This window comes from Acinonyx jubatus, chromosome B1 (genome assembly GCF_027475565.1).
Source record: "Acinonyx jubatus isolate Ajub_Pintada_27869175 chromosome B1, VMU_Ajub_asm_v1.0, whole genome shotgun sequence".
Lineage (NCBI taxonomy): Eukaryota > Metazoa > Chordata > Mammalia > Carnivora > Felidae > Acinonyx > Acinonyx jubatus.
The window spans coordinates 16,075,831-16,096,866 of record NC_069382.1 but is presented as its reverse complement, the minus strand read 5'-3'; the positions used below and the strand labels follow the sequence as shown (position 1 = coordinate 16,096,866).

The following is a 21,036-nucleotide window of genomic DNA, read 5'->3' as shown; positions in this document are numbered from 1 at the left end:
GAATAATGTAATATCTCTTTTAAAAAAAAAAACCTTGCAGGTAAGATAAACACATAACCAAATATCCATTAGTAAAAGGCAGTAGATAATTGTTATCCCAAGTGTTGTGTGAACATAACCACCATACGGTTTTAGAAGTAGAAGTCTTGGACATTTCTGTAAACGGAATATATCGGAGTCAAGAGATCTCGAGTGGCTATCCTTAAACCACAGAGCCAGTTTTAGGCAAAAAAATGCATCTTTTTAAAACTCAAGTTACTCGCATACTTTCTTATGTACTTTAGTACTTTTAGGTATTAAAATTCAAAATCAGATCTGTTCCATGAGTAACTTGGAATGAAAGGAGCTTGATTCTTGGTACCAAAGACATGATTCCCTGGGTTTGAATCAAGGCTACTAGTCCTATGAACTTGGCAAGTTATGTAACTCTCTGAGGCTCAATGACCTGGTCTGTAAAATGGGGATAGATTTTATGCTCATCTCATAGTTTCGTGTAAAGATTAAATGAGTGACTTCAATAGAACACTTAGTGATGCACACATAGTAAGCACTTAATAAATATTGTTTATTATGATAATCATTTAAATTGTTTTAATAAATTTATGAGACAATTTTGTGATACATTTACCCTCACAATCTCTCTCTCTTTTTTTTTTTTTTTCTTTTTTTCTTTTCTGTATACCACATGGCCTCTTCTGTAAGCTGACTTCTATCTGCTCTGATCAGGACTCTGGCAGTGTAGCTGTACTTCAAAGCAGAGAGTAAAGCAGGTGTAGAGGGGATGTTGAGGACTGTAATGGGGAAATGTACAGGGCCTCATTGTTCAGTTAGTTTCATCAGACCACTATGGATTTTGACACATTAACTCCCCAACTACTTTAGTAACATCCTCCATAATTATGCTTTTTAACAAATGAGACAGATCCCTGATCCGAGTTCCAGGTAGGTAAATATTTGCCTCAATCTTTTTATCCAGCATCATGCTGGAGACCTAGGCTATTGGTTTTTTCTTGCCCAGAATCCCCAGAATTAAACTTGATTGTCATAATGAGAGAACTTAACTATGGATGTGTCCAAAGGCCTCATATTTTCCTTTGAGTCTATCATAGATTACAAATGGAAATTCTTCAAGGCTGAGTTGAGTCTCTTCACAACTCCTCATCCTGTGAAACCAAGTGTCCCAACTTCAAAGGAGGTTCTCAAAGATTGAAAGTTGACTCCCATGCCATTATATTGGCTTCCGGGTAGAGAACTGACAGATGTGTTTCTCTATCACTTAATCCCCATTTGCTGAATACTGCTGCTGCTCTAAAAACAAAATTCTTTTCAGAACTGGCAAAAACACAACAAAATTTTAAATCCCTCCATTTTTATCACTGTTTTTGAGCAATGCCCATATAAATTTTCATTTGAATATTTACTTTTGTAAGCATATTCTAGTGTCCTGTTGATAAATTCTTTTCTCCAGTGTAGTATAGATTCTCAGGGGAAAACATGAATGGCTCACCCGAAAATATGATGATATAAGTTCCTTCCTTTTTCTACTAAACAAGTCAATATGATTTTTGAATTCCATGGGAATTACAATATTGTCTTATTTTCCTTAACCAAGCAACATTTTTTACAGTCACCCTACATGCTTTATTCCATCCCATCTTTTTCCATAAAATTGTTGAAAATTACTTCTAGAAGCACTGTTTTGATATATTTTATAACTTTAATGTTAGGTTACTTTACAATTTATGAACATCTTTACTTTTTTATTTTACTATTTTTTTTTTGAAAAACAGTAATACAGGTTCTAGCAAAAAAATTATTTTTATTGTGTGCAAATGAAATCAAACATATACTGGTACTCCATAATATCCATGGGTAAGTCATTTTGGTATTAAAATGTATAAGACTCAAACTTAGAATTATTTTAGTTAGAAACATTTAAATTCACTCTTTTGGAAAAATAAAGAGAAGTTCTCATTTTAGGAAGCATATATCTGGCAGAGAAATATACACATTTAGCACTGAGCCATTCTACCTGATTGGAGAATTATATGTGCATATTTTTTCTTCACTTCATGAATCCAAACTTTTCAAGAGCAAAGGGGCATATTTTGTTCCTAAAAGCATGGTAGGAACGTGTACGTGCTGAAAGTACACTGTAAAATAAGGTGTTTAGCTAATCAGTGTCTCATAGGTATATTTATTTTATACATTGTGTTTATTTATTTGTGGAACACATATTGTAAAAGTTGGTTTAGCAATTTTATTATCATCTGAATTATCTGGTAATTGGCGTTTCTAATGCCATAATTTATATCGATACTGTCCCTTGATTAATTCTAGAGCTATCTGTTGAGCGTGTGTGATGTTTCAGGAATTGTGCTACTTGCTCCCGGACCTGCCAGTCCTCTGAGGGAGTCAGACATTATTTATGGGATGCAACACCATCAGGTGCCTTCTGAATCAAAATTTAAGAATAGTTCTTTCCATCCCAATCATAGCTTGAATTTTATTACATGTTAGCTTTTGATTCATTGCGATGAAGATTAGTTGAGAATTAGTATTAAATATTCATTGAAAATTAAATACCCAAATTAAATATTAATTGAATTAAATGCCCTGTGCAAATCCTTGCAAAAGAGCCTACGAATTAGATGCTACAACGCCCATTTTACATATGGAGAAACAATAAGATGATATTGCATAGTCACAAAGTATTAAGCATTGACAATCCTTTTGTATTTCATATGCGGTAGTAAAGTATCATTCAAAAAGTATGTTTAAGGTATGTATTAATTAGATGGTTTAATAATGCTAATTGCTTGACCTTTTACACTTGAGAGAATTCAGTTGGGCAAACTTAAAAGCACAGAAGCTACAGTATTACAAGATAATAATCCCGGGAGCCGGGTACATGATGTCATTTAATTAATTTGAATGACCAGTTTCTGGAATGCTTAAGCTTTGTTGGACTTTCAGGAACAAAGGGGACAGTGACCTCCCCAGGAAAAGAATGCTGTGGATACGCTGATCAGTTACTTATCAGCTCTGGTATTGTAGCTGTGCCAACCAGACGTGTCCGCATGACTTGGATATGATGAGCAGAGGCAGTTCTACTCAGACAGGGGTGATAAAAATAAAATTATGACTTCATTTCCCTTGGATAACTTATTCTTTGTTCTTTGGAATTGGCTATCTTAAGACCATAGATGAGGAAAAGGTAATTCCAAAAACTGTTCCAGCTTATATAGGAGTATCTTTAATACTCTGTAGCAGCTAGACGGGCCAGTTCTTATAAATATCAAACATGACAAATTTGCTATTATGAGAAGCAAAAGAATGAAAGGCAAGTTTCAAAAACTATTAAACCTCAGCGTGACACCTGAATTCTAACTAATGGTTAATGATAAAGAATTTCATTTTGTTCAGAAATGACTTCCAACTTAGATTTTGAAAATGAGTCACAATAATTGTAAGATTGACTGTATTTAGGGGCGCCCGGGTGGCTCAGTCAGTTAAGCATCCGACTTCAGCTCAGGTCATGATCTCGCGGTCCATGAGTTCGAGCCCCGCGTCGGGCTCTGTGCTGACGGCTCAGAGCCTGGAGCCTGTTTCAGATTCTGTGTCTCCCTCTCTCTCTGACCTTCCCCCATTCATGCTCTGTCTCTCTCTGTCTCAAAAATGAATAAACGTTAAAAAAAAATTTTTTTTTAAAAAGTAAGGTCTTTATGACCCTACGAGAAAGGGAGAAAAGCAGATCTAAAATCAAGGGTAAGACTAGCAGTTTCCTTTGAGATGAAATTTAGACTGAAAGTTGCTGCAGAAACCGCATCTGCTCGAAACCACCCCACCTACCAGCTTCTGCCACATTTGGCCAGAGCAACATGCACCTAGAAGGAGTCTTGGAGAAAAGAAGAAAAAGGCTCCCAATATCACCTATGCTGTCTAATTATTTTTAATCATTCAATCATTCCAACTCTAGACGATCATGCTTGGTCTATTTTAGAGTAATGATCTAAAACCCAAACAACAGAAAATCCTTGGGTTGAGAAACAGGCTTCTCTCTTTAGTGAAATGTGAAATACTCTAATGAACAAAGGAATTAGAATAGATTGAAAGGTAGGAAGGTGTCTAAAGTGCAAGTTTAAAAGCCCAGAAAGAATTAAGTCACAGCAAACCATAAATACCAACATAGCAGTCCAAATTAGCCCTCCTCCTCACTACCAGAATGGTTACTGGAAACAAAAGAGATTGTAAGAGAAAGAACAGAAATATGTTCCCCCACTATCACACAAGCCCAGCTTGACGACGTGATCACTTACTGCTCTAGGGAGGTTGTTTGTTTTGGGCTCAGGCACAGCAGTTTGATAAGACAAGAATCTGAGCCAAATGGCGAGAAAGGTAAATAATTAACTATGCTACTCTGACAAACAGTGGTAATCTGAGATATCCAAATTATGCCTCAGAAAAAGAACCATTAGTACCAGCAAGGTTCCATCCTGAGAAGTTTTTCCTTATCTTTTGGAGTCAGCTTCTTTGCCTTTACTGCAGAAGCCACTCCCTTTGTTGAGTTGTACTTCAGAGATCAAAAGGAGACCCTTTCCAACACATTAAATATACACTCCTACTTCTTCAATGTTTATGATGATATTTGCTCAGCTGCTTCCTCCCATAACTGTTTTCTGTTTGCAGAATAAAATCAGATATTGGGTGATTCAAAGAGCCATTCAAAACACAATGTGCTTTCTCACCTTACTGCCCTTCATATGTGTTCTGGATTTCCCTCCTCTATGTGGTTATCCTGCAGATTCGTGAATTCGGAAACTCCCAACAGCTTAGCGGCTCACCCTCAAACTATGGTCTGAAGGCATCTAAATGGTCAACCAGAATGTAAATTTTCTCACTGTTGTTCTAAGCACCTTTCAATTTTCTCCCCCTGTGTTAATAATAGTAACCAGGGAAAAGGAAATAAGGAAAAAATGTGAAGAAAAAGAAGTAAGAAGAATATGGGGTGCCTGGGTGGCTCAATAGGTTGAGTGTCAGACTCGTGATTTCAGCTCAGTCATGATCCCAGGGTCGTGGGATCGAGCCCTGTGTTGGGCTCCATGCTGAGTGTGGAGCCTGCTTAAGATTCTCTCTCTCTCTCTCTCTCTCTCTCTCTCTCTCTTTCCCCCTATGGTTCTCTTCCCCATTCATTCTCTCTCTCTCTCTCTCTCTCTCAAACAAGAAAAAAAGTAAAAAGAATACTTGATTTAAAAAATTGTCATTATGACTATATAATAAAATGACATGCAATCACCATCGTGTTTCTTCAAATTATGTCATACATGAGGACTGGAAGGAACCCTTGGGGAAATTATGGTGGAAATCGTTGAATTCAAAGATACAGAATGCATTAGTGTTAGTTATACTTCCCCTCTTCTTTCCAGTCCAATTCAGTATAGTCACTGCAACTGAAGGTTTAAATCTGAAAAGCTAATTATTTATTTTGATTTACTTAGCAATACATCTTTGGTATCACTCAAGAAATTGGGTGGAGAAATTAGGAAGTATGGATTGATTGTATAAAGCAGATATTTGGAATTAATAATCAGTGAAAAAATATCTTGCGACATGTTTTATGAAATAATTTTTTCACGGATGTTTTATTCCAGTGCCTAAGGATAGAGTAGGTGTTAACGTTTTATATATAATGACTATGTGACAGAAATTGGGTGCAAAACTTAAAGAAAACCTACTCCTCTATCTTTGATAAGTAGGATGTTCAATCTGCTCCGTCTAACCTTTCAAAGTCATCTCTTGATTTGTGTGTCTGTGTGTCTAGTGGGTAGAATGGGAATAGGATAGCAATTACCTTCTCTCTCTATCTCTCATTCTCCCCTTCCCTAAATTTTCCATGTTGTTCCGTCTAATAGTTTTATTTATTTGTGTGCATGTATGTGTGTGTTTATGTGCATACTCTAATAATACTGAAAAGAAATTCAAACAAAATTAGAATCCACCAAGATTTCAATAGTTGGAATGAAAGACAAAATTAAGTTTTACTCATATCTATGCAAAGTCCTACAGTAGCATTCAAAAAATGGCTAGCTGCATTAGGACAAGACTGAGAGACAAATGGCTTTAAAACAGAGCTTTATTTAGCAACCATCTCATACTGTTCACACATGAATAGAGACCCATTAGCAAGAATGAAGATCGTCGCATCCTTTTTTTCATGAGTTAGAGAAAACTTGGAGCAATCTTCACAGTTTAAAACAAAACAAAACAAAACAAAAAAGAAGATATTCAAAGGATAGAGGCCAGGTATACACTTTTAAACTATTACAGATTAAGAACAAGTTTTGGGAATTAAGCACACTTAGTTTAAGGAGAAAATGTGTATGGCACATATGGAAGATAGATTAAATCTATTCTGTTATCCCATAGCATAGCAATGGGACCAACGAAGAAAGCAGATTCCACTAATATAAGGAGAAGTCCCTGACAACAGAATAGGCTGCCTGGGAATGTAGAGCCTTCATTGCTGGAGCTGATCCACCTGGTAAAGACTGGATAGCACTTGTCAGGGTCGCTAAGGAGAACTCAACCCCAGGGCAGCACTTACATCAACTGACCTGCAAGGCCCTCTCTCGACCTGAGAACTATCATTCAATGAAAGAAATGGAAATTGAAGAGTGATCAATGTGGAGACAAGAGATACTTGGTTTGGAATTGCTGCACTATGCTATGTGTCTGCTTCTTGGGCCATGTAGGATGTGATCTTGCCATCACTGCAGGTAGAGCATAGTTCCTTGCCTTCCTAAGATGCTCCTGGGGTTCAGCTATAATTTGATGCTTACCTATCAGGGCAACTCTATCTTTTCTTTCTTTGTTGTGTTGGAGAAGAGAAATGAAATGACTGTGTCCCCAAGGACTCCTGGAAGGCCATTTCAAGCCCCAGACGATGATGGTGATGACGGTGGTGGTGATGATTTTAGTGGGTGCAGCAATCCCTCCTATCGTCTTTTCAGGCCCAAGGCACACTCGTTCACCCAGACCCCAGGACTGTGTACTGTTGAGGGCTGACAACTGCATCTCTCTTCAAAACTGGCTTCACCTGAAGTTATACGCCCTCCATGTAGGCAGCCTGCATGTAATGAGTAGATAGAGGGGTACAAAGGCCCAACCTCCTTGACGTCACTTGGGACAACTGGAAAGGGTTATCTCAGCACCATAGCTTCCTGTGGCCTCTGCAGAAACTTTACCAGTGTGCACCTTCTCTCTTTGTCCAAGTTTCCTTCTCACACTCCCTCCCAGGTATTTTAAGTAAGGGCACTCCCCAGTAAACCGCCTCCAGTAAATCCCCTGCTTTTTGTCTGTTTCTGGAGAACTAGACTAAGACCACAGCAATGATGATGATGGCGATGAGGGTGACGACCACGGTGATGGGGGCAGGGGTGGTGGTGTTAGCAGTGGAGAAGGGAAGCAAGCTGAATTCCATCTCACTGTCCTTTATACTAGCAAATAAAAAGGTTCATTTGATCCTCATAACAATTTGTCAGTGGGCAAGGGCGCAAAGCATTCCCAACCTACAAATAAGGGAAGGGAGAAATGCAGTTGGTGATTTGCTGATGATCATATAATTAGGGATACATTTTACGGTAATTCTGTCTTCTGATGCTCATTTTAATGTTATTTCACCCGATGATGGTGCCTGGCACATCACAGAACTCAGAAATGTATTTGTTCGATATACTAGCGTGATTTCATTCGTCCCTTATCTTTCCTGTTCTCCCCACTAACGATGCAAGTTAGAAGGAAAGGGGGGAAGTAGTACATGCTAATAGCCCTGATTTTGCAAGAGAGCCATAATTTCAAATATGCTGAATTATTCTTGTCGATAAATTTGCTAATACCAGCTGACACGATCAGCTTCTTTCGTTTAGAATGAAGACACGATGACTTATATATGAATAAGGTACAGGGCAAGAAAAAGAAACTATTCAAAAGAAAACTCAAGAAAGATTTCCATGACATGCAGACACATGGATTTACGTTAATCATAGACTGGTGTAACCTGAATAACAGGTGTAAATGGTCAATAAAGGCACATACCTCAGCCTGGTGAGTGTACATGATGGGCTACTCTTGAAGAAAAAAATAGGTCCACTAAGGTGTGAATATAAAGCAAAACCGTAGGCAAAATCACCCTGGTTCTGAAGAATTGTTTGTTGTTAATTAAATGCACTGAGGTGGCAACGAATTTAAAAGAATTTGAGTCCACGTTTGATGAGGTATCGCTGGTTAAAATATTGCTGACTGAATCTTGCTCCCCCACTTTGATTTTGCTGGAGTAAAATTCTTGTTTGGCTTGTTAAGCCATGGGCTTTCAACGCTTTCAGCCTAGCTTGTTTAATTAACTGCAGAAAGGCTCCCTGTGGTGACCTGGGCTATTTCACTTTGCAGGAGTTTTAGGTGAAGATATTGGGTAGCACAGAGAGGAAATCTTAAGTGAGCGAGGTCATTGCATCTGAGAGAAAATCAAAACCATTCTTCTTCCTTCTTCACAGTGGCCTTCGACTCAGTGCAGGGAACAGCTGGAAACACAAACTGTTTCATTTGCGTCAGGAGCAATTCTGTAGTTTGATTTTTAAGTGATGACTGTTGCCAGTAAAATAATCTGGAGTCTGAATTCTGATAATGCTTTCTTTTTCCATAGTTCTATGTGCAATACTCCAAAGCAATACAAAAGAGAATACCTTTATTCTAAGGTGCAGACACTATAATGAGAATGATCAAAACAATTTAGCCAAAACAAATGGCAAAAACAAAGAAACAAGCAAACAAAAAACACCTTGGGAATGCCGCCATTGCTTTTTTAAGTTGACTTGCAGTAATCTGACTCAAACAGAACCCACAGGAGTCTCTACATTTATAGGCAACCGATTAAGACAGTGCTTAAATAAGAAACTTAGTATAGTAGAAAGATTACGTGATTCTCGGACCTTGAAAGTCATGATTTTTCAAAGTCTGCCTTCTCATCTGTCAAGTAAAAATAATTCCTACTTGGCAAGGTCTACTATGAGGAACGGATTTAATATTTATAAAAACTGGGAGCATGGTGCCTGGTACACAGTAATCTGCTAAATAAATTACATGGACTATGATTACACTGTGCTTTGAAATTAGAAATGATTTCTAATACGCTAAAAACACAGAACAAAATGAATAAATAAAAAGTTGTTTTCTGTGTGCCTAATAATTCTCTGCAACTTTAAGCACCTTTGAAAGCTGCGATAACCACTTTAGATTACGGGTGGCCTGAAACCGCTAAAACCACTTGACCTATAACCAGAGGATTATATCTTCGAAGAGTCTGAATAAAGAAGCAACGCCTGTATTTGGAAACTCAAAGAAATCATACATGTTTCCTCTCAAAAACTGACGGGTAGGGAGCACTCAGAAGCCTGATCAATCTCAGAAATCTGCCTGGCTGAGCATCAGATTGCCTACTGCCCAGACGCGGGGGCGGGGAGTTGGAGATGAACTTTGAAGTGTAAGTATGGGTTTGGACGAGGTTACTTGGGAAGAGTCTTCTGGAAAAAGCAATCAATCTGGAAGAGATTTGGTAGGATCTTTTTGACACATCAGATATATTCCTTTTTGTTACTGTTGCTTCCATTTGACAATGGTACATTCACTCTAATCCAATAGAGGAAATTTCTAGGCAAATCAGTAAAGGAAAAAAGCATCCAAGTAAACATTTTGCTTGATGTTTTCCACCAATTTCCTGGGGATCCATTCATTTATCAATTCCTTTCAGTAGACTAATTAGCCATACTTCAGTTCTTTGCAGACCCAACCGTGAATAGAGACTGACAACTTTTTCCCCAAAAAGAATGGCAATTATAACATCATAACCGTTACGGGCTGAACTGTGTCTCCAAAAAGATATATTGATGTCCTAAGCCCCTAAACCTGAGAATGTGACCTTCTTTAAAAACAGGGCCCTTGCAGATGTGATCAAGTTAAGATGAGGTCATAATGAATTAGGGTGGGCCCTACTCCAATGACTGGCATCCTTCTAAGAAAAGAGAAATTTGGACACAGATACACAGAGGGAAGATGATTACGGGAAGGTGGAAGAAGAGGTTGGAATTATACTGTCAGAAGCGAAGGGACACCAGAGATTTCTGGCAACCGCCGGAGGCTAGCTGGAGGGAAGGAAGGATCTTTCTCTAGGGCCTTCAGAGAGCATGGCTCTACTCACACTTAGATTTGGACTTCTAGCCTCCACCACTCTGAGACAGGAAATTTCTGTGGTGTCTGTGGTGCTCTGTTCCAGCAGCCCCTAGGACTCCTGTTATCATCAGAACCATTTTGATGTAAAACATGAAGCTTGTGAAGTTTAAGCAATTGCCCGAGACGACCTAAGTAGTCACACGTACTCCTGACTGCATACGTGGAATGAGCTATAGACTGTTCACTTACGGTTATTTCTCCTCAATGGCTGAACACATTTTGAGATAAAATTTAGTGAATTCTCTACTTAACCTTCACATCAAACCACAGGCAAATGAGTCTGACTCATGTGTTTAAAAAACTCGATTCCATAAATATCTGACCTTGAAAAAGACCAACTAAACATTGTACATAATGCCTATATTCATTCTGGTCCTCTCTCCTCTTACTGTACTTTATGACCAACACGTTTTAGTCTCATGTGAACTTGAAAAGTCTCATAAAGTAGGCCCCGACTTTCTCACTGTTGTTGCTGTTTATTTAAATATAACATGAGGGGTGTCTGGCTGGCTCTGTCAGAAGAGCATGTAATCTTGGGGTTGTGAGTTTGAGCCCCATGTTGGATGTAGAGATTAGTAAAATAAATAGATATCTAGACAGATAAACAGACAAATAAATAAATAAAACGTGAACATCTTTTATGCCACAAATAAGAAAGTTCTAGGTTCAAAACTCCTTGCCTTCTCAGAGTTTTCAATGCTCAAATGCACTGTAAAAGTCTAAGAAAGGGACATGATTTTCAGGATTTCTCTCTCTCTCTCTCTCTCTCTTTTTTTTTTTTTTGCTTATGGTGCCCTTTTTCAATAGCCACTCACAGAACACACTTTTAAAAATATCATTCCATGGGGTGTCTGGGTGGCTCAGTTGGTTGAGCATCCGACTGCAGCTCAGGTCATGGCCTCTCATGAGTTCGAACCATGCATCAGGCTCTGTGCTGACAGCTCAGAGCCAGGAGCCTGCTTCAGATTCTGTGTCTCCCTCTCTCTCTTCCCCTCCCCTGAGCATGCTCTGTCTCTGTCTCTCAAAAATAATTAAATGCTAAAAAAAATTTTTTAAATATCATTCTACATAGTTATTTTTAAATAATTTTCATAGAACATCTTCCATGTAGAAGTACCATATCTAATTAATCAGTCCCTTATTATAGACATCAAGTAATCATTATCTTTAATGTATTCCTTTCATACTTTGTAAAACTCCCATACTTTTGAAAATATCATAGCTTGATGATTCTAAGATGCACACTGTCTGCAATTTAACAGCCCAGGAAACAATGTATTTCTCAGCCTGGGAGCAACTGTGATACCCTTGTCCTGTGTATACGTCGTCATCATAACTCACCAAATGTAAGAAAATACTGAAAACATAAGTGGTACACTCACTTTAAGAAGTACTCCTTACACACTCACTCTTCTGATGCCATAGTGCAGGGCTTCTTAAACTTTGAGGGTCTTAGAATGTTCTGGAATAGCAACACAGAATACAAGAAGCCCAGGCTTGTTGAAATGGAACGCGGTCTATGCCTCTATTACCATTTTTCTGATTCAGATACATGCCAAACTTTGAAAATTACCAAGTCGATGATGATGGTGTGTGTTGGGGGGGGGGGGTTGGGAAGGGGGGGGAAGCATGAATACCAATGTCCCTGATCTAAATATCATTCAGAAAAGTTGAACCCTGAATATAAAAAATTTTTAGGAATAATTTAACTCCTTTCACTTTCTTCATTTGCATGTGCAGTGGTGGAGGATGAAATGTAAATAATCACCTTTAAAAGAGCTCTCTCAACAAATGACAAAAATGCTCATGTAAAAAAGAACACTGTGACAATGTCATCCGGCCAAGTTTTTTCTTCTTTCTAGTGGAACATAAATACTGGCACATCTAATGATTTATGGGTCCTTCGTTTTGTTGGCACTTCTTTTGGTACCTAATATAATACCTTACATAAAGAAGGGGCTCAACAAATGTCTCATAAAAATAGGCAACAAAAGAAATCAAAACATAAAACCCTATGAAAATATACTTCCATTAAAATATACTGCCTACATAAATGTGTTCCAAAGCTATCCTCCTAAAATACAAACATGATCACCTCTTTGTTCTTTTCAAACACCCTATGGTGGTTTCCCGTTTCCTGAAGGACAAACTCCAAGGTCCTTAATGAGGAGAACAAGGCATTTCGCAAACTATCACACGACTACCTTTTCGGTCTCATCTCTTCTTGTGCCTGCCCCAGGCTGCACTTCAGCTACATTCAACTGCTTGGGTTCCCCAAACTGCAAATTTGCTTTCCTGTCTCTGTGCTGTCCTGGAAATCCTATCCCTGATTTCCCGGACTAGCAAGCCCCTCTTTATCCTTTTGGCCCAGCTTCGGTAGAGCCCCTTCATGTAGCTCAGGGACTAGCCATTTTCTCTTCTCCCATGACTGCCTGGATACAGTCGTACTGAAAGGCAAATCACATTGTAACATAACTACTTATTCACTTGTATTTTCTCCCACCCAGAATGTGAGCTGTAATTTAGTAATCTAACACCGGATGAGGTTCTTGGCATGTAGTACAGGATAAAGGAATGCTTGTTGGACTGAATCGAGGGATGGCCTTGGAGGAAGATACAATTCACCTGTGACTTCCCCCGCCGGCTCATTCATTCATTTGTTCATTCATCATATCTGTCTCTATACACCAGGTGCTGTGCTAAGCAATGGATATAGGGTGAAGACAAAACAAACGATCCCCACTCTCCTGAGTTCATAATCCCGGAGGACAGACAGAGTTTAAATAAATAAGAGCACAAGGAGAGTGTAACTGCACAACGTGCATTGTCTCTCCGCCATTGGGCTGCCCTAAAGCCCTGTCTGTGAGTGGTGTCGCTTTCAAAGTCCAGTTGTATACTTGAGGAAAAAGGTGAATCTTTCCTAAAAGGGCCACTCTGACACAAAACATGACTGATGACCCCTGGCTGATACCTGGCAGAGGGAGCTTGCTGCCTACCCACAATCATTCCCCATTTCTTCTTCAATAATAGAACACTGATTTATCTAGGGCTACATGTGTCCAGCTCAAAGATGGCACTTTCGAACCTCACTTGTAACTGGGAATGGGCAACGAGACATCAGTAGAAATGCTGGAGTTACCGAAAGGTTCTTTACAAGAGGTCAACTCACAATGTGATAGGTCGATTATATCTTGATTTTAAAAAAGAACAAAAGGAGGCCAACTCAAGTGGAAAATGTGCCCCCTTGCACTCCTTTGCTTTTTCTCGCCTGGAACATGTACATGATGGCTGCGGTACAAGTAGCCATTCTAGACTGTGAATGTGCCTTAAGGATAGAAGCCACTTTCTTTTTTTTTTTTTTTTAAAGTTTTTTTTTCAACGTTTATTTATTTTTGGGACAGAGAGAGACAGAGCATGAACGGGGGAGGGGCAGAGAGAGAGGGAGACACGGAATCGGAAACAGGCTCCAGGCTCTGAGCCATCAGCCCAGAGCCCGACGCGGGGCTCGAACTCACGGACCGCGAGATCGTGACCTGGCTGAAGTCGGACGCTTAACCGACTGCGCCACCCAGGCGCCCCTAGAAGCCACTTTCAAAAGATGGCAGAACAGAGACCCTGGGGCCAGCTTTCTACTAGCCTTGAACTTTTTGTCTCTCACTTAGGCATGGTCTTGTTTAAGCCCTGTAATTTGGGTATACACGTATACTCAGCCAATCCTAATCCTAACAGATACTGTGATAAAACTATTTCTCATGTTTCCAAAGATTGAACAATAACCTGAGTTTGTTTATAATTGCTGAGTTTAAAACCTTTTCATATATTACCTTGCGTGATCCACATAAAAATCCTGTCAGAAAATCGGGGGATCCATTCATGTCACCTAATTTACGAAAGGACAGCCACCAACCCCCTCATGTATCTTAGACTTGGCTCATGCTATTCCCTTGGTTTACAGACTTTGTTATGTCGTTCCTTCATTAAGTCCTCCCCCTTACCCTTCAAGACGTAGTTTAGTATCAGCTCTTAGAAGAGTTTTCTTTATCTACCCTCATGCCCACAGTAAGTTAGCTGTGAAATGATTTTTGTGCTAATTTAAACCCACAAGGACTGTTTACAAAATTAATCTTCTTCCTTCGATGCACAAATTGTCCAAGACTATTCTCGCGCGTTACCAGTTTAAGGTGACTCGCCGGCGACTAGGACCTGCGAGTCTTACTTTTGAGGACAAAGGAAACGAATTCTGACTTGGGTAGGCGTGGTAAAAGAATTGCCATTCTTGATTATCATCCTAACGGGAAAAAATGAAGCCCCCATCCAGGATTCCTCAAGATCACATGCTTTATTTTCCCAAGCTGTGTATGCTGTCACTGGTGGGCCTTTAACTGGGTATCTACGACATCCAGGCGTTTTTGTCTGGGGCGGTGGGGGGGGGGGGGGGGTGTTGGTTTTCAACCATTTTTCTCATTTGGCCATTGCAACCATTTCTCGTATCGGGCAATTTCTCATTTGGGCGTTTCAACCAATTCTCACATCAGGCAATCGGATTCTCAAACATGTACCACATCAGGTATTACTCAGACCTCATCACGTTATTTGTTCATTTTGACGAGCAAGTCAAAATTCTAACCGAACCATTCTAACCCCACGTGCTTGTAAAGGGGGTCGAGCCCCTCTGGCTGTCGTTTCTGTGAGATTTGCGCATGTGGCTCCCGCGGGCTTCGGCGGCCGCCTCTTCAGAGTTGGCAGAAACGGCCCAGCCTTCACCTCACGCCTCATAATGCGTTTCGGCGGCTCAGGTGAAAGAGGCAGCATTTGTTCCAAAACGCTTCTGGCCAGGTTGTGTTTGCCAAGGCTGATGTGTCTCGTCACTAATTCAATAATGCGGTGACGGCAGGGCCCCAAGGCTTTTCTGTGCGACCGGGCATCGTGGCCATGACCGCGGCCCGGAGGCCCCTGGGCGTCACTGTTTCCAGAGGAAACAATGGTAAGTGGACAAGGTCACCAGAGATACACTCCGTTGATCCTGGTCAGAGTGCCTCTTGGAGAACAAAGTGTGGCCCCTCACAGCGGAGTGAAAGCAAGCAGCCTCCTCTTTCCAGGTCACTTTCCAAGCCTATCATTATGAAGTATAAACAACCAAATTCCGTGGGAGCAAGTGCGCCTTTTCTATATTGCTCACAGGCTCTCTGGCAACGCAGGCCTAAAAAGAAGCCCCGTATGATTTTCTTTGGCAGGAGCAAGCAAGACATATTTGTGTTTGGGCTCACCAGGGCTGGGGGTGGGCTGCGGTGGGAGGGGCATGGAGAGTTCATCGTTCGCTAGCTTTTTCTTTTGCTATGGGCTAATGCTACAATTTTTCCCCCACCTGGTAGCGACGCGTATTAATGCCCATTTTAAGATAAAGTTGTTCTTGTAAGCTACCGTGATTGGAGACGTCCATAAGCCCGGAGCTTGATAAACCTGAAATATTTAAAACAATGTTGTTATTATTAACCGGTCAAGACCAAGTTCTCCGGGTTTAGGCCTGGCCAAATCTTCTTCCTGTACATCCTGCCACATCGTCCCTGTTCTTCACCTGGAGAGAATGTAGGACTCCAAGTGAGTTTTGGTAATTGCTAATGCAATGTTCTTTTGTGGTGCACACATGTTATTTTTTGTGTTCACAGATACTCAGATTCTAAAACCAGTTTTATATGGCTGGCATTTATAGGCTTTTCGTTCACCCTTTGGTAGGGTTTTGTTCTTCTGTAATCATTTTCTCATTTTAATTTATTCAGTAAGTAGTTTTCCAGGAAGCCTTCCCTCTGCTGGGTTTGTTTCGGTTTCTGGTACCTCTGATTTATCAAGGTCGTTCTGGATTCTTATCAAGGTCAGACTCTCTCAGAGGATATGAAGGCATCTGATTAATAGCCTGTGGGTCAGTCTGCTTCCCAGCATACTTTATTCTTAGCGGATGGAATCTTAAAAATAAATCCAATTTGCTTTGCTGAGATATTCCAATCCTCTTTCTAATCCTGCCCGACGTAGTTGTCACCCTTCCCATCTTGGTCCTACGTAACAGTGTATTGTTCATTTCATTGCTAACGTAACTAAACATGCAAGATTTGAGAACAAACTTTAGCATATTCTATTCTATTTGTTGCTAGGAATTAGAAATTCAGTCTAAGCCTCATAATAGCCTGTGCTGTCCCATTAAACAAACCATGCTCAAATTCTATTCCCTGAGTTGTACAAAGAGCTTCTTTGTTACCCCAGGGACCGGATCCCTTGGTAGACTGTCACCCAGCTGTGGAAGCTGGAGGGATAGGTGAGGCTGCAAGAGAACATGTTGCTTTGATCAACAGTTATCTCGCTGATTTTTACAGTGGCGAGGGAACCAGATTAAGAAGGATTTCAACATGGGAACCAAGGGATAAGTGGCTTAATAACAGTAAAGCAGGAAATACAGGAAAATAACAGACTTCTTTCAATAAAGTACAAAATATTTCCGATACTTTCTACCAAAATGGTCTCTTAATAATGTTAATAATCATAATGGTAATAACCACCGTAATTCGTCCCTAACTTACCAACTTGTAGCTTTAACTCTGATAGTTAGGCCCTCGTCAAGTAATCTTACCTTAAATCCGTTTGTGTTCTGAACACTCTCTTGTGTTTTTATTTTAATCCTTTTTTGAGAGCTTTTTACCTTGACAACAAAAATTTTCAACTTACAGAGAACTGGAAAGAAGAGTAAAATAAACGAGAAATACCCTTCACCCAAGATTCACCAGGTATTGGTGTTTTCCTGTATTTTGCTAGCCCTCAGTAAACAAATCCATCCATCCATCTATGTATTTATCATTACAAGAGCTAAAGTATACCATACATACACACACACTACAAATATACTTTTACGCATTATTATTCTTTCTGATGACTTAGGTGACACTTCAACACGTCTCCGAAGAACTTTAACGCCACAACATAATCACCAAGTTATGCAAATCTAAAACGCAAACAACACTATTACCAAATATACAGTCCACATTCACATTCACCAGTTGTCTCAATGATGTACTTGATGCACCTGTTCCTGGCCCAGCCCCTAGTCCAGGGTCGCACACAGCCCTCCACTGGCCTCCTTGCCCTCCTTCCATCTGTCCCAGCTCCTCGACCCTCTTTTTCCACTCGTGCTATGTACTATTTTAAACATGAGAGCAATATTAATTTTGCCAGGCACTTCTGCTGCCAATATTTTTTGCGATGAGATTTGTAGGACCTTAGGTTTTGTTTGGGAAAATCATTCTTCATATGATGCCTGTGGTATTCAGTATTTTTCATACTGAAAAAAACATTCTGCATGGAGATTTTCACCCACTTCCAAAGAATAAAAACCAAAACAATTAGCAGTAGGAATTGCTGGCTTCTCTTGACATGCCATTGGATATCTTACCAAGTTCTAATTATGTCATAAATTTAATTATAACACTTACATATATAAAACTTTTGAAAATGCTTTTAATGGCCATTTTGTTTAAAATTCCACATGAAGACAACAACCTCAACGGAGGAAAGAGGCTAAAAGGGATGGACAGGAAATGTATAGGAGGAGGTAACCCAAAAGAGCATCAAACATGAAGAGATATTTAGGGGCAACTGGGTGGCTCAGTCAGTTAAAAGTCTGACTTCGGCTCAGGTCACGATCTTGCAGTTCGTGGGTTCGAGCCCCATGTCGGGCTCTGTTCTGACAGCTCAGAGCCCGGAGCCTGCTTTGGATTCTATTGTCTCCCTCGTTTTCTGCCCCTCCCCCACTCGTGCTCAGCCTCTCTCTGTCTCTCAAAAATAAACGTTAAAAAAAATTTTTTTTTAACATGAAGAGATATGTAATTCTGTTAGTAATTAGAGAAACGCAAATTAAGACAATAACAAGCTATTACTCCGCACCTATTGCATTGGCAAAAATTTTAAAGCAGCGTAATGCCAAGTGTCCTACCATGGCTGATTGGAGCAAAGATTAGAATCTGACACAGAGCATTCTAGGTAGAAAGCTGCTGGCAATTTATGAAGCATCTCATTTGGCTCAGAAAGATGAGATGGAAAAATCCTATTCGTTCCCTGAAAATCTGTATTTAGCAATTTTTTTTTTTTTTTTAATGAACAAGTTAGGAGGGACAATGAACGTCAGAGACATGAGGTAGAGCAGAACCAGAAGGGTCACGACAGCCATGGTGGCCAGAGCTGGGAGGGGTAGGGCTTGGGGGAGGTGAAGAAGCCAAAGGGCTCAGAAATAACAGAGCTCCCCCACAGAGAGTGATATATAACAATTACTCAAGAGAGCATGAGGGGCACCACGGGACATAGAAATTAGCCTCAGTTCCTGCCAGTCTCTTACTCGGAGTAGCTTGGGTGTTTTCCAGTTCTCTTTTGGGGGTGTGGCATCTGGGGACATAGTGACGCAAGAAGATACAGGTTTTTTTAAAAAGAAGGCCCTCAAAATTCCCAAGGAAAATGGCTAAAAATATTCTTACACCTAGCCAAAGAATCAGTCACAGGTAGGTGTGGAATGAAGACATTTTCGGACCTACAACGCAAAGAAAACCCACCCTAAAACACAAAATGAACTAAGATGTTTCTTAATAACTTTTTCTTTAAATTTTTTTTAGTTAACATATGGTGCAATATTGGTTTCAGGAGTGATAACTTTTTTAGCATGCCAACATTTAATCAAAATCACTTAAATTTTTCTGAAGTTATAATACTGACAAAGGTGTGATATTGAAAAGGTGGATTGAAACACAGACTTCACACTCTCCAGTCATTCAGCACATGTTCAGACAGTGTTTTAGGTCCTCGTCCAAATTGTTTTAAGATACTGAAATATCTTAAAGTTATAATTAAGGGGCGCCTGGGTGGCTCAGTCAGTTAAGCCTTGATCACCGCTCAGGTCACAATCTCATGGTTTGTGGGTCTGAGCCCCACGTCGGGCTCCACGCTGACAGTGCAGAGCCTGCTTGGGATTCCCTGTCTCCATCTCTGTCTCTCTCAGCCCCTCCCCCACTTGCTCCCTCTCTCTCTCTCAAAATAAAGAAATAAACACTTAAAAAAAGAAAATTAAAACATGGACGGCAAATAAGACACGGGTGGACAAGGTTGGCTTTTGGGGACGTGACAGAGCAGTAGAAGAGTCAGACATGGAAGGGCATAGCTAACAAGTCAATGGGACGCATAAAGTATGGCAACAGTAGAGGAACATCCCAGGTACGGCAGAAGCATGGCGGAGGCCCCTGCGTACTCTGCCTGGGAGTGTCTTTGGCGGGGTGGTCTGTTTGAGCAAGGTGCTGACAGATTATGTAGAAAAGGCAGATTTGGATGGAGGTCAAAGGTACTGGGCAGCTAAAATGTGGTTGAGAAGCTTTGAGGTAGCAGGGCCATCTGCTAGACAGGGAAGCAAGAAATAGGAGTAATGCAAGGTTACTGAAACGTGAGGAGTGAAGAACGGATTATGAGGCGGAAGTTGAAGGGAGGGGCAAGTTCAAGGTGCCACATGCTGAAAATAACTGAAGGGAAGGTAACTTAAATGAGAACAGGTGAGCCGGCTTAAAACAATATGGAGTCACGAGGACTGTACCAAGCAGAAAGGCCCATCCCCTAGATCTGTTAACCTTGAGGTGGCTCAAACCTACCAGACGTGAATGTGGTTGGAGACGGAAGGGAAATGGGGTCACCAAATCTGCATCCACGGGGTTCTTAGCATACTAACGTTGGTGAATTGCTACGGAAGGCAAGCGTGCCGCTGGGGGTAGGGAGATGCAATACTGGGAAAATACTAAATCAATGACTACTAACAAATGAAGCATCTACATTTACAAATCCAAAGTGTTAGCGCGGCTCTTTCAAACAGGTTGCTAGAAATGAAAAAAATGGGATGGTGTCTTAGAAATACATCACATAGACCGAGACTGATGACAGTATTGAAGAGAAGAGTGGGGATTTTGCAGAAAATATAAACGGTTAACAGCGTTAATCATGGGAAATTCCCAAAGGGGGTGACATTTTAAGGAAGGATGGGGTGTGATCCATCTAACAGAGAAAGTAAATCTATTCCTGCTTTGGAGATAATGTGTAAAGCAAAAGGTTTTTAATTTGGTTTGGATTGTTAAAGTATTTTTAAATTAAAAATAAGTTATAATTAGGTTAAATTAAATAAGTTATAATAGTTAAATGAAAAATAAGTTATAATCATTTTCTGCAATAGGAAAGGGGAATTTTTAAAATTCTATCTTAAATTGTATAATACATCAAAATATATTCAAATAACTAGATGCATGAAATCCATAGGCTGCCTCTTATAAAATATCCTTATGTGATTCGGTTGTTGTTGGCCCTATATAATGAGTCGTAGGGCTTTGTTTCAATCACGTGGCTACAAGCTCATCATTTAAAAACACAAAGTATAGGGGTGCCTGGGTGGCTCAGTCCATTAAGCGGCCGACTTCGGCTCAGGTCATAATCCTGCAGTTTGTAGGTTGGAGCCCCAGGTCAAGCTCTGTGCTCAAAGCACAGAGCTTGGAGCCTGCTTCAGGTTCTGCGTTTCCCTCTCTCTCTACCCCTCCCCAACTCACGGTCTGTCTCTCTCTCTCTCTCTCTCTCAAAAATAAAAAAAACAATTTTTTTAAACAATAAAAATAAACAAAAACACAAAGTCTAACTGACCACATCTGCCAATCTCCCTTACGCCCATTCGATGATGTGAAGGTAGAATCTGTTTTGACA

The 21,036-nt window shown here is 40.2% G+C and overlaps 1 protein-coding gene across 1 annotated transcript in view; it reads right to left on the bottom strand.

Moving 5' to 3' along the window:
* The window catches only part of CB1H4orf47 (chromosome B1 C4orf47 homolog), a 533,217-nt gene that overhangs the window by 132,318 nt on the left and 379,863 nt on the right, over window positions 1-21,036 (bottom strand). The window lies entirely within an intron of this gene.